Source organism: Platichthys flesus, chromosome 13, assembly GCF_949316205.1.
Source record: "Platichthys flesus chromosome 13, fPlaFle2.1, whole genome shotgun sequence".
In the NCBI taxonomy this organism is placed as follows: domain Eukaryota; kingdom Metazoa; phylum Chordata; class Actinopteri; order Pleuronectiformes; family Pleuronectidae; genus Platichthys; species Platichthys flesus.
In genome coordinates, this window is record NC_084957.1 from 5,550,941 (window position 1) to 5,564,371 (window position 13,431).

A 13,431-nucleotide genomic window follows, 5' to 3' on the forward strand; every position below is an offset into this window, starting at 1 on the left:
TTGGCTTATTGTCCCGCTCTCGCCGCTCCGCTTCATCTGTTCACTTCATTGTTTGCCCCTCCGACTCAACTGCACAATGGACCATTGTATGTTGTAGTGCAGGCTGTTTCTTTCAGAAGCCACTAGAGGTCAGTACAGCCCACATTACCACTGCCACAATTTGCTACAATGTTTATCTTACAGTGTCCATGAATGACAGATCCATTCGATGTGAATGGGTCGAGTTGGACTGGAAGTGAAAGGATATCATTTATTAATTCAAAAATTCTGCCATCTATAGAGATACATATTTTCTTAATGAAATTCAAGTTAAAATATTAATATTGTCTCTCTCTCTCTCTCTCTCTCGCTCTCTCTCTCTCTCTCTCCGTATGTGTGTACTTGTTTTTATGATTAATTAAGCATGACTTATTTCCTGAGCTCCTCCTTAAGATGGGGGGGGGGGGGGGGGTAGGGGTTATGCATGGACTGGTCATTTCTAAGGTTAAGGGCTGAGGTATTGGTTTGGGGTTAGGCATTTAGTTGTGAAGTTTGAGGTTTGTGCAATAATGATAATAACAATACTTAAATAGCACTTTTCAAAACACAGCAACAAGATGTTATACAGGGAAAAGGTTAGGGAGACCGGTGAGTGTCCTCACTGAGATGGAAGTCCATGGCTGTGTTGTGTGTGTGTGATGGTGTGTGTCATGAGTAGTAGACAGCTGCAAATGTCCTACAGCTCTTGTGGCCAAATTAATTCAACCTTTATTTTATTAGTGTATTATCATTGAGTAATGGTTTGGCCCCATTCAGAAAACTGGAGCATATAAATACATGTGAATTATTTGGAAGGATTTCCCAAACACATATCACAACAGAAGCAGCACACATACATTTGTGCACTATATTAAAATGTGTATGTCTTTATATACAGTCTATGGCTTATGTGCATTAATGCCACAAGTTAAAACACAGATTTAAACACGGTGGGTTTCGTTCCTTCAAGGAGTGTGTTACCGTGTGCGTGTTAATATTAAGATTAATAGATCGCATCCCGCAGCGGGTCTCTCTCTCTCTCTCGTGGGTGCGCTCAAAAGCAAACAGCGCGCCTCCCGCTCGCTGGCCCCGCCCCTGTGCGCCGGGCTCGACGCCATGACGTCGCCCGCCGCTCGGATCTGCGGTGCAGGCAGGAGCAGCTGCAGAGGAGCAGGGACCGCGGACAACAACGGACACGCTCCCGCTCGAGTCTCCGGCTTCCACCGCTCGCCTCGCCGCTGATCTGACGTCCTCCCCGTCCCCCCCCACTAGCCAAAAAAATCTACGCTTGTGATATTTATAATCCCCCCCCCCACACCCACCCCTTGGAGATTGCACATTTTTCCCCCTGTTTTGATCACGCATGCGTGGGATTATATTTCGCACCGCGTCGACCTGAAATGACTGCCGCTGGTCGCCGCGTCTAGCCAATGGTTACTGCGGGGGCTCCTCGCTTGTGGATTACCCGTCGTCGCCGAGCCAGTCGCATGGTCGAGCCCGGAGGAGGCCCCGCTCTGCTGGGTGGATGTGTGTGAGGCACCGCCGGACCGCGAGTGCTGGTGAACACGGTGATAGTGGTGATGATGCTCGGGCTTCGTCGGCAGTGGGCGAACTGATCTTGGATGTTCGGGTCACATCGCCCCCGACACACACACACTCACCTTTTCCTCACACGGAGAAACATTGAATTGCTTAAAAACTGGACGCCCCTGGAGCAGTTTATGACGGTAAGAGAGATGGAGGGGGAGATGGGGAGCCCGCAGGCCACCAGCTCCACACCGCCAACTGACGTTAGCTCGCTAGCTAGCTTAGCGCTGTCACTTTTAACCCAAGTTGCTGGCCGCACGGGGCTACAACATTGGCAAACATTGCGAAACAGCAACGACACAACGTTGCTGCGAAGGGGGGGCTTGTGTTGCAATTGTACTCGTGCCTATTTAAGTGCGCCCCCCCCAGCAACAAGACACACACATTAACACACACTTCCCCTCAATAGCCTGTGCTTTGCTTGTTGTAGCCTGCTTGTGGTTAGCTAGCCGCTGCTTAGCCCATTCAAGATCTCCCTGATGACTTTAAACATCCAGTGTGCGCAGCGTCGGGGGGGGGGGGGGGGGGGGGGTTGCGTGTTATTTTTATTAAACCACGTTTATTGAATCAGCTAAACTTCCCCGTGTTAAGAGTCCCCACGTAATTCGGTTAACCAGCCCCCCCCTCACCCCCTGTTAATGGCTCATTCATTGTACTGTGCACAAGGAGCCCTTTAATGACAGGGGGTCCGAGTTGGCGTTGACTGGAGCCAGTGCGGCTGCTGTGGCTTTAAATGTGACATCGCTGTTATCACACGCAACAGCCATTGTTTGATTTGTGTTTATTTTTGCGTTGACAGCTGATGCGGGGTAGAGATTCTGCCCCATGTTGCCTTTCAGCGTAAACAGATAAAACCCGAAAACACATAGGATCCGTCAGAGGGAACGTGTGCGGTCATGGAAGCAGATGCGTTCACGTACGTGTCATATTCCAGAAAAACGCGTCACGCAAGAAGAAGCCGAGGGCCCCGCAATGGATAAGCTTCTTATTCCGGCCGTGCACGGATGATACTTCATTGTTGTCGCGCGGGGGATGACAGCGTGAAGTCCCGTGTGCGGGCTGAGCAGCTCCGCACGGCTCAGTTTAATGGATGTGGGGGGTTTATTTTATTTGCTGTGATGAGGCGTCATCTTCTTTTCCTCTCTGTCTCTCTCTCTCGCTCTCTTGAGATGACGTAACCCTCCACCATCCGTGCCACATCTTTTTTGGGTCGCAGTCGGTTCCTCCGCTGCTTGCCAGTCTGCAACCGGGGCTGAGATCACACGGCCGGGGCTCGGTCCTCCCATCGCTCCCATCGCTGGTCCTGAATTAAACCTGCAGAACCACTTTAGAGACATATCCACTGACTGCTCCTGAACTGGATCTCAGATACAGGGGAGGGGGGGCAGCCACTGAATGAAATCCTCTAGCTCTCTTCAGTTTTCCCCCAAAACGCAGGGTGACCCCAGGGATTTGTGCAGGCAGACCCCCCACCCCCCCATACCCGTCCCCTCACGCCCTCAACCCACCGACATACTGGGAATATCCTGTGTAATTTTACTGACTCTTTATTTGTAAGGTGAGACAGTGCGAATTGTTTTGACAAGCGCGTTTCTACGCCGTCCACATCTGAAGGAATCCATATAAACACTTAATTTAACAGACACCCAACCCCCCCATCCCAAAATGACTTTGACCTTATGTTAGTGGCTCTTCTTGACCTGGATACATCTAGGATGGGGGGAGGGGTGGGTGGAGGGGGGTGATGGTAGCTGAGGCTGAACTACTTATCTTGGGAATTAGGCCTGCCATGTAGCACATTTTTAATATGGGACACCGCTAAAGCTGCTGCATTAAGGATTATTCTGCATGAGATTACACTACTGGAAAAGTGTGACTGGCTTTTTAGCTTCAGTCCTTAGACATGTGAAGGGCTTGATACTCTGTGAAGGTCACTGATGCCACTTTTTGTTATCAAATGCTGTTATCGTCAAAATGCTGTTTATTATATTTAGTGGTGCAATTACTTACAGTGAGAAACACCCTGAGGACTTAAGTGAACTCCGCATTATTTTCATCCCTTAATTATATGTTTTCAGCTACATCTTTTTACCTGATCCACCTGTTTTCTCATTCCACACACTAAGTGATAATTATTCCTTGAAGGATGAAATACATCATTCCTGCCTGGACAAAACTGTTTCTTGTTTCTGTTGAAACCAACAGAAACGCTCTGAACGTCTGCAGCCAGAGTTTATCCATAACACTGAGAGCAGAGTCGGGTTCTCTGATGCAACAATCTTTAATGAGTACATTTACAATAATCTAATTGTTGGTCTCATTCTTATTCTATGACTTTCTAATAGAACATTCCATTAATATACCTGTTTACATGTTACAGAGAGTAGTTTGATTATGACTCACATGAACATTATTTCCACTGTTATACGCCCGTTGTTCCCGCCAGAATTTAAAGAGTCTAATTCAACTCAGGTTGGAATACTCCACGTCGGAATATTACTATGCTTATTCCCAGTATGATGTTATTGACATGAAGATAATCAGAAAATGCTGCTTACATAAGAGTGGCTTATTCACACTACTGTCTTAATTGGGTATAGAATATGTTTCCAGTGACCATCAGTGGAACTCATCTCTGTTAGCTGAAACACATAGTGAGATTAAAGGCTGTGCTCTCGGTATCTAAACATGAAAGTGAGGCTGAGCCTTTTGATGAATCTGACCTTTTCTCTCCAGAGGCATATTATAAATCCTTACATGATGTGCTGAGCAAAATCCTGGATTGAACTAAATTTCTTTGCTTGTTGTGCTGTCCAGTACTGAAGAAGTGGACTCAGCTGGTGAAGATTAAATTGCCTGTGGCAATGGCCCCTCTTCACTTGGGCTGTGCACCTGAACCAGCCCTCCCCATGGTTAACGACAGAAGAGTGTGTGTGTGTGTGTTTGAGACGGAGGTAGAGAGGGCAGAGAGTAAGAAGCGAGGGGAAGGTTGGGACAGGGAGGGATGGGGGAAGAAGATGGAGGGGGGCACAGGTAATTGGAATTAACTTCCCCAGCTGGCAGAAGGCTGGGGTAGCCCATGGGAGCAGGCTAGTAGTCAGGGAGTATCATTAGATCCCAAGGCCAATTGGGAGTCAATTTCAACTGTGGATATGAAGCAGGGGCAAACTGTTTGTGACCCCTGTCTCATTTCCAACCATTCACCCTAGGATTGTATTGTGTTTTTTAATAACTATAATACAAAAAAACTATTCTGTCTCAGGGCATAACCTGCAGGCCTGTAATACATGCAGCATGAGCACTGCTGGGCAATATTGCCTGAAGCAAGACTCTGCGATGACAACCAGGCCAAACATACTGTCGTTGGATTAGATTTTGCCGGTCAGTTTTTCATCCCTAACTTGATGATATTCTGTTGTATCAGTACAAGATGAAGGATTTGGATATATATATATATATATTGAATAATTCTATTTTACTGCCAGCCCCAAACCCTCAGGGCTTTGGTGGATGGCTGCTAGAATCTGACTGCTCCATTTCATCCTCCAAGGATTTCTTGTTTTTTTTTCTCAACATTTACACAATTTCCCCACATAATAATGAATGAATGTTGATCTTGCACATTTAAGGAACTGATTTCAGTGTTGTTAGGTGAGTTCAAAGGGACTAATGGGCCTTAGTGGTGGTATGTGTTCTACCGAGTACCATTCTAGTTGAGAATAGAAGCAAGGAGATGCAGCCAATTCATGTCCACTCTGGCGTCCTGAGACCTCTCGCTAGCGATGACTCACTGTAAGTCCAAGGGGTTGACGAGTGCCAGTCGAGAAGATGCAAAGAGATGACAGCCATCTGCTTAAACATCATAAACTGGGCCACATAGCAACGTGGTCAAAGGTCAACCATTGTTCTCGTCAGTTATAGAGGCTGAGAGATGTATACACTGTGGGATGGGCTCAGAGTACAGAATGTTAGGGAATGAGTGGAACACTGTATGCCTAAAGATCATGTTTATTAGGTATTGTGCAAAATAAGTGGATATGGCCAATAGAATTATATAGGGCAATAGAATTATATATAAATGAGAGGTTTTAGCTGCTGGCTGATCTTCTGTCGTTCCAACAAATGTTCCTTTCTTGTAATTTCCTCACTCACCTATTCCTTTTCTTTGACTGAAACCCTATTTCTGGGGGTCTCAACGTTCGCTTCCACTTAGCATGGTGCTCAGTAGGGCTGACTGCTCAGTGTTTGTGTGAACTGAGTCTGTAAGAGTATTGCTCGTTGGGTGCGGCGGGCAAGATCAGAATTTGAAGATGGTAGCATTTGCGAATCTAATATTAGTTGGCTTATCGTTGCCAAAAGTGTTATAGAAAAAGAAATCCAAGTAGTATTGGTGAACGATCCCTCCTGCCAATTACAGTGTGTGACTGTCGATCTTATTCTGCAGAGTGGTTAATTTGATCCCCAGTTGAGTGTTAATAACATCCTCCTGTTTAACCAAGAGAACCAGCTGTCTCCCCATTTCATTCTCACCCAATGGAAAGCTCACAGTACTGTCTGCAGTCAAGAAGCATTGTAAGCTTACTCGTTGATGGGATCGGTTCGTTGGGACGTAACATTTTACAGCGGGATTGTGGCGCCCTTTTATTTCTTGAATGCAATGCATCCTCCCAATTGCTGCATTCAGAAATGTTCCTAATGTGGATCAGGCCAACGCAATTATGATTTAGCATAACATTGCACAGGCTAACATAGCACTCGCAGATCACCATGATTGTCCTGAGCCACAATTCCTTCTGGCAGCACTTAAGTAAACATCCATTTACGTGCATATCCTGCAAGGTAGCTCCCAGGAAGGCAGCTAGTTAGTGTTGTGTTGCTGGGGTGGATATGACACATAGGTCCTCAGCAAAAAATCATCTTGCAAGTCCCAAACACAGCTGTGTTTACCCTGCACAAGGCACCGCAGCTACCGAATGCCAGGACTAAGGTGCCTACACGAGCCAGGCTTCCAAAATAGAAAGCAAGTAATGGCATATTAATAGTGACACATATATGGATGCATCTGTCAGACTAGTAGCACAGGCGTCTAATTCAGAAAGTAGTGGAGAAGACTTGCATGTTGTTATTTGCTGCCTTTGAACACTGTGACATAAATAACAGTGGCCCTGTGAATAGTGTGTAAATGATTGGGGGTAGATTCACTTCTGTCCTATTTTACTTTGGAATGAAGTGTTTATTCATAGTCACGCAGTCGTAGTATTGTTCGGTCTTGTTCCAAGATTTTATTTTGGATGTAATATTGTCAGATCAGGGTCACATTCTCTCTTTCTCTCCCTCTCTCATTAAAAAAATACACAACCTTAGAGAGAATTGTGACTCTACATGCAAGCACACCATCAGAGTCGTTTATCAGAATATTCTTGACTTTAATAATCATACCCCTGTGTCAGAGTGTAACAGAAAGCACTCTGTAGTCTGATACAGCATGTGCAGAAAGAAAACTCTTTATTACCTCTGCCAGGGAGCTTATGTTTGTGTTTGTTTGTTACTTAGTAGGATTATACAAAACCTCTCTTCTGATGTCCATTAACGTTTGTGGAGGGTTGGGGCACGATGCAAGCAAGGACCTGCTCAGTTTGTTTGGATCCGGAACAGGGGTCGGATACACTAGCACCTTCTCATTAATTCATGGATCTTGAACAAAATCAAGCATTTTTAAGGGAATGATATGATATGATATAGTGAATTCATATTTGGTTTCATAAGGGAAGAGTTGTGCCCTGGAGGAGGTTTGCACTCCACTGAGTGCCCGTCTAGTTAAGCTTGTTTTTGTCATTGATGATTTAACAAATGACTTGGTTAGTGCATTCTCAATTGATGCCTGTAAGGTACAGTTTGTACAGTATATCCCATTTTAATTTAGTCTTGGAGAACCACGTAGTTGTTAATGGTTGAGACGGGTCTCTGTCCTGACCCACCAGACCATCTCACATTGGGAACAATTATTTTCCTGTCGCACTGGGATCTGTAAAATGGAGTTAGCTCTCAGAGGAGCATCCAGTGAAGACAAAATAATTCAGGGTTTGGGAAAAATCAAGGGGGATGACATGCAAAATGAAATAAATTATGAAATTCCTTATGTTTAAGGAGTTGTAGAAAAATGTGCTATTATTGCTACTTCATTCCTGGCAAATAATCACAGGAAGTATAAAATAAACTTTCATCTGAACCTCATTTAAAAGATGATCCTCTTTACTCCACTGGGCCGTGGCAACACAAGGAGTGGCTCTAGATATCTGTTGTAATTAATCAAGCAGTGTCGTCCTTATAATGAGTGGTTTATAACCCAAATTCAAAAAAATGCAGGGCAAGATTATACCACCATGCCAGGAGATAAAGATAGATTATGGTTTATGAGCTGTGAGGTTTATGGGCTGGATTAATAGAGTAAAGCGATAAAGGGATTTAAATGATCATTCATCACAAACAGGTATAAGATGGATAGGTGTAGCGGTGGTCAGTAGATAAATCAGGGTATGGTAAATTGAAGAAAAGGTCGTTGAACAGGTGAACAGAGGTGGTCAATCAGTTGATCGTAGACCACAACAAATTAGACCTGTGCAAGTTTTTCCTCGTTTAATAGTTTGACAATTATCATTGTCTCCGTCAAACAAACCAGTAGTCGTGAAAAGAAGAACCTGCACGCATTACTTGTTTCTTGTATATTTTGAAAACATGCCACTTATCATGAAATGTCTTTACTGGTGTCTTCTTGTTTCCATTGTAGCCGCTCAGTTCCACTCATTCCTTCCCCTCAACATGCCCACTCCCTCATGTCTGACTTTCTCCTCAGCGTATCCACCCGGATCTCTAGCCTGCAGGGGTTGGTCTCATGAGCCAGTTTTAACCATTTTATGGCTGGGTAATGATAAGAACTGAAATACTGACAAGTTCCTGGTCAGTTGATGCTTCTATTGCTCATCATCATCATCATCATCATTTTGTGGTTAGATCATGGGCATTTTTGGTTTGCTCTCTGTTATTTCCATGGTTTAAGTGGACAAATAAATATAACTTCTAAATATTTGTTTCATCTGTCTGCTAATAAATGTTAGCAAGCAGCTCAGAGAGAGATATGACGTTTTGTGTTTGAATCTGGGCACAATTCAAACCCACATATACATCTCAAATGTAGTTGGAACTTGGCATCTGTAAGTTTTGATGGGAATTAGTGCAACAATCTTGGTCTTTAGACTGCGACTTGAAACAGTGGGATAAAGATGATGAAGTCAGTCCTTTTTACACCACCACATCCACGTCATTTTAAATACGATATTATTTAAAAATGTTTCATGTGAAAGAGGACTCCTCTGCTCTCCTGTGCAGCCCCACCCCCACCTTTACACTCCTCAGGTATGTGAGTACAGCTGGCTCCTGACTCTTTACTCTGGAGTTATGCTTGAGTTCGTGTTCTGGCTTGTCCTTCCCTTCACCATCAACCTTCCCATTTTCTCCCAAAGTGTGTATACTCTGCAGCACTCGCACTCCTCTGCACTTTTAGACATACCCACACTGGTTCCTAAAGGTGCCTTGTGCCCATTTTAATCTGTTGCTTGTGCAACCTGAGCTTAGCGTGCACGCACATGCGCGTGTGTGTGTGTTGGCTTCAGATCCTCAGGTCTGCCTTCCAAACAGCTGCTTAAAGAGCCATGAATATCTCAGAGGGTCAAAGGACACAGTTGCTTAAGAACAGTGGGTCAGAGCCAAAAATGGATAAGGTTCCTTATTCTGCTGTGTCCCCTTTTGAATTAGGAACGTTTCCCATTTATACTGCCTAGCAGTGCCTATGTTAATACTTAGAGTTGGTGCCATTACAGGCGATAAAACACGTTTCCAACTATAGATAATCAACTGTTTTACAAACACTGTGGCAGATAAGAGTTACAGTTTGGTTACTTTATTAAAACAAGCAGAAAATAGTGCATCTATTTCCATGATTCTAATCCTTAAATTTCCTGCCCCCCTTTTCAAACATGCAGTGTTTTTATGAATTGATGGGATTATTTCCAGGAGATCAACAGTTTACATGGTAGAATCTAGTTTAATCTGCTGCTTGTTTTGCTGTGAGATCTGGAGGAAGCGCAAAGGGACTGCACATCCAACTGCAACACGAATAGACAGAGCAGTCTAAAAACACAGGGCATCAGGGCTTCCTCTACTGGCTTGTTCTCCTTTCTTCTCTCCTTCGTTTCATATCCTTACTGCAAGTGAATTAAAACTTTTGCCTCTGCACGATTCCCTCTCTTTTTTGTCAACAGATGGCTGCTGGATTTAGACGTGTGAGCATGTCATCAGCGTACATGTGACATGAGTAGCGAAGAGAGCAGCGGGGGATAGGGTCAACAACATGCGTAGTGATATCTGGTGGATTTTTAGGAGGGTGTGTCCACCCACATGATCTTTGATCTGAACAGTAACCACACAAACTCTTTTGACATCTGAATCTTACATCATGACAATCGCTAACCTTAAGCAACATTTAGTTTTTGTTTCGATCTGCACCAAATTGCACACCCTTCCCTTAACGTGACTAATTTTTAGTTCCATGAATTCTTATCATAGAAATCAAAGCACATGTTGAAGAACACAGCAGCTCACAATGTCAAAGAAAGTGAAACTACATTCCTGGATCCAGCCTCTGATCTGGATCCGCACCAAAACCTTCATTGATCCATACCACACGCTTCCACCAAATGTCATGGTATAATCTGTCCATTCGTTTTTGTGTAATCCTTCTTACCATCAGACAGATAGAAGCAGACAGTCATTTCTGACAATTTCTCAAAAACAGTTTTATGATATTAATAAATAGATTTTTCAATATCGATATTCGAAAATGTATGTGTGTATCAAAGATTACAAAAAAGCAGAAAAAAACTTAACTTACAATTTTCAGCAGACATACAGGAAATAACAAAAGGACTTAAAAATCGAAACTGTAGAGTATCAATTGGTTAAATGAAAGCTAACAGCTGTAATATCTTTTAAGTAAAGTAGTTTGTTAGCTAGTGAGCAAGTGAGCTTGTTAAAATGTACCTTTCCATTATCGGCTGTACAACTATTGATCTGGTGTAGTGTGTGTCTGCTGACAATGTATGTACCGTATCAGCTTGTTTTTTTTCTGTGGGTATTTGTGTAGATGTTTCTATGTGTCTGATAGCCATTGGTTTGCAGCCATTCTCAGTAGGAAAAACAAATTGCAGTGTATGTGATTTTGCACTGTCAGGTCCTGTGTGTGTGTTTTGGGGGGGGGGGGGGGGCAGAAAGAAAGTGACCAAAATGGACAGTCATACAGAATCGATGTGCTTGTGTGTCAGATGAGAAGGAGAGCACCGAGCGAACATGAGAACAAGATTGAGTGTGTGTGTGTGTGTGTGTGTGTGTGTATATGTGTGTGTCTGTGTGTGTTGGAGGAATAGGCAGCCTCGCTCCTTTTTTCTGGGGCAGGCTATCAGGCAGGGAGGCAGCAGGGAGGGATAATAACAGAAGCTGTTACATTCTTGTGGTTTCTCTGATTTCAGCATGAGGCTGGGGGGAGGCTGGCTCCGGCTGACTCATGGCTGCTCTGCATGCTCTGTCTCTGCAAGGACAATGCATGACATTTCTCAGACCCTTTAATCCAAGACACATTCATTACAAGACCATGAATCCCTGCATGTTTCAGCACCTCTTGCTCAAACATCAACCTGGCAACTGATAAACACTGGACGAGCTGCCGACGTGAGCTGCAGCAGTGATTTCAGTTCGGAGTTTGTCACGTGAGGTTGTTCCTCCGCTTCAGATACCACAGTTGCGAACTTATCCTGCTGTGTGTCTGCTTGTGTTTCAACACAGTTGCAGTTTATAGATTTCAAGAGGAGCTGATAAATTGCTGTAGCTACATGAATACAACAAAGCACTCGCACACTCATCATTGATCAACAACAACAAGCCCTGTTGAAAGACCTGGCTGTGTTTATTGGTTGGAAGCGAATGGGATACTGTTGTTTATGTGCGGGCTGGGCAATAAAACAATATCAATAATCATCACGATCAAGTTTTCATCAATAGCAATACAACAAAATATACTAATATATATACTTATATATATATATATAAACAAATGGCTAATACATTGTCCACAGTTCATTTATTAGATATTTTGCTGTTTGTAAAGTGTTTGTCATTCTCTACTCAAAGAGTTTAAAACCACCATTTTCACCCAGGAGCTAAAATCAGTCCTTATACATAAAGAAATACATTATACATTTATCGTGAAGTGAAAAGTTGTATCTTGATATTTCGCCCAGTCCTATGTTCCATGGAAACAAGGTGACGAATTGGAAGCGTAGAGGGATTTTTACAGGAAGTAACAAAATGACTAAATCTGGTGTTGATCTAGATTAAGTATGTAAACTGCAAAAAAAATGACTTCTGGACACACAGATACATAAATACAGACATAGATACAAAAAATAACATTAAAGTCAAAATGTACTACATTATAACCATTATAACCAATGTTTTACACCCAAATCAGTATATGTTTTTTCTTGACCATAGCGGGTCTCGTTCCATAGTCTGGGTTTGCACTAATCTTCTTTTGTAAAATCAGATTAATGTCGAGCTGGCATACCCTTTGTCTAACCTGGTTTTGAGGTTGTTGTATAAGACCAGCGCTGCAGAGGAAATGCCATCTGCCAAGTTATCACTACCACAGAAGCATAACCTGCACTGATGCAACCATAAAAAAAAGCCACAGTGCAAATTTCAACTCTCACAGCAAAACATGTAACCTGAATACATGACGGCAGCGCAGAATAGCTCAAAGTTTGATCACATGTTTAAACATGCATATACAGAGGTTTGCATTGTTCCAGCTGATCACATGCCAGTTCTTCAGAAAATAGGTTTTAGTTTGTTTGGTAAGCTGCTTTATTGTGAAGCACTATTCTGTATCGAAGCTGTGCCCGTGCTGTCAGAAGACAAAACGTCACACACTCAAAACGCCTCAGGCCGGGAGATTCACTATCGGCTGTTTGAGTTACAAACCCAGGTATTAGGCACAAAGCACTCTGCCGCCTTTTTCACTTGGATCAGTTCAGTTGCATATTTCTGCCTTCACTCGTCAGGTCATGTGAAATATTGGACAAATTGCGGTCTCAGTATTTTTGCGCTAGCAGCTAACCCTTATTTCTCTGGTGTGGAAACGTTGTACAAAGTATGAGGCGACTGTCAGGTGGGCCCACGCCTTCCTGTTTTGGCTCTGTTTACCAACCACAATGTGTTCCACACACCTCGATCTCTTCATCCTCATCTCGTCTTGCAAACCTGTGGTACAGAGACATCCCCTAACACCTCACCCACACGCACGCTCGCGTCATACGAGCCATGCAATACATCAGCCGACTGTTTAATCATCAGCTCCAGTTCTGGAGTGTCTCTTGCTTCTTGAGTCACCTGTGTTGCTGCTGGGGCTTCAGGCTGTTAACCTGTGTAACTTAAAAGTTCTCAGTTGACCATAATCCTCCCTACAGACAGGTTTGTGTCTGTGTATATTGTTTCCTATCTAGATATTGTATAGGTCTTCTATCTTGAGCATTCTTGGTACTGCTACCCACATCCCCTGTTTGTCGTCATTGTTCCCTCTCAATGTTTTTGCCCCCCTCCCACTCATACAAGTGATTAACATGTGGTTTTTGTGGGCCAATCACAAACTGAGATCGGTGTGAACGCACTCCGATCCGACAGCGATCCGATCAGGCCGGACCCAATTTCAGAGTTTAT

General features: G+C 43.7%; 1 protein-coding gene across 2 annotated transcripts in view; it reads left to right on the top strand.

The window, feature by feature from the left end:
• The first annotated feature begins 1,197 nt into the window (after window positions 1–1,197).
• Window positions 1,198–13,431, top strand: part of ptpn4a (protein tyrosine phosphatase non-receptor type 4a) — a 54,823-nt gene continuing 42,589 nt past the window's right edge. For both annotated transcript variants that reach the window (XM_062402529.1, XM_062402530.1), the window contains exon 1: window positions 1,198–1,745. The gene's annotated coding sequence lies outside the window, so the exon portion shown is untranslated. The remainder of the gene's footprint in view (window positions 1,746–13,431) is intronic.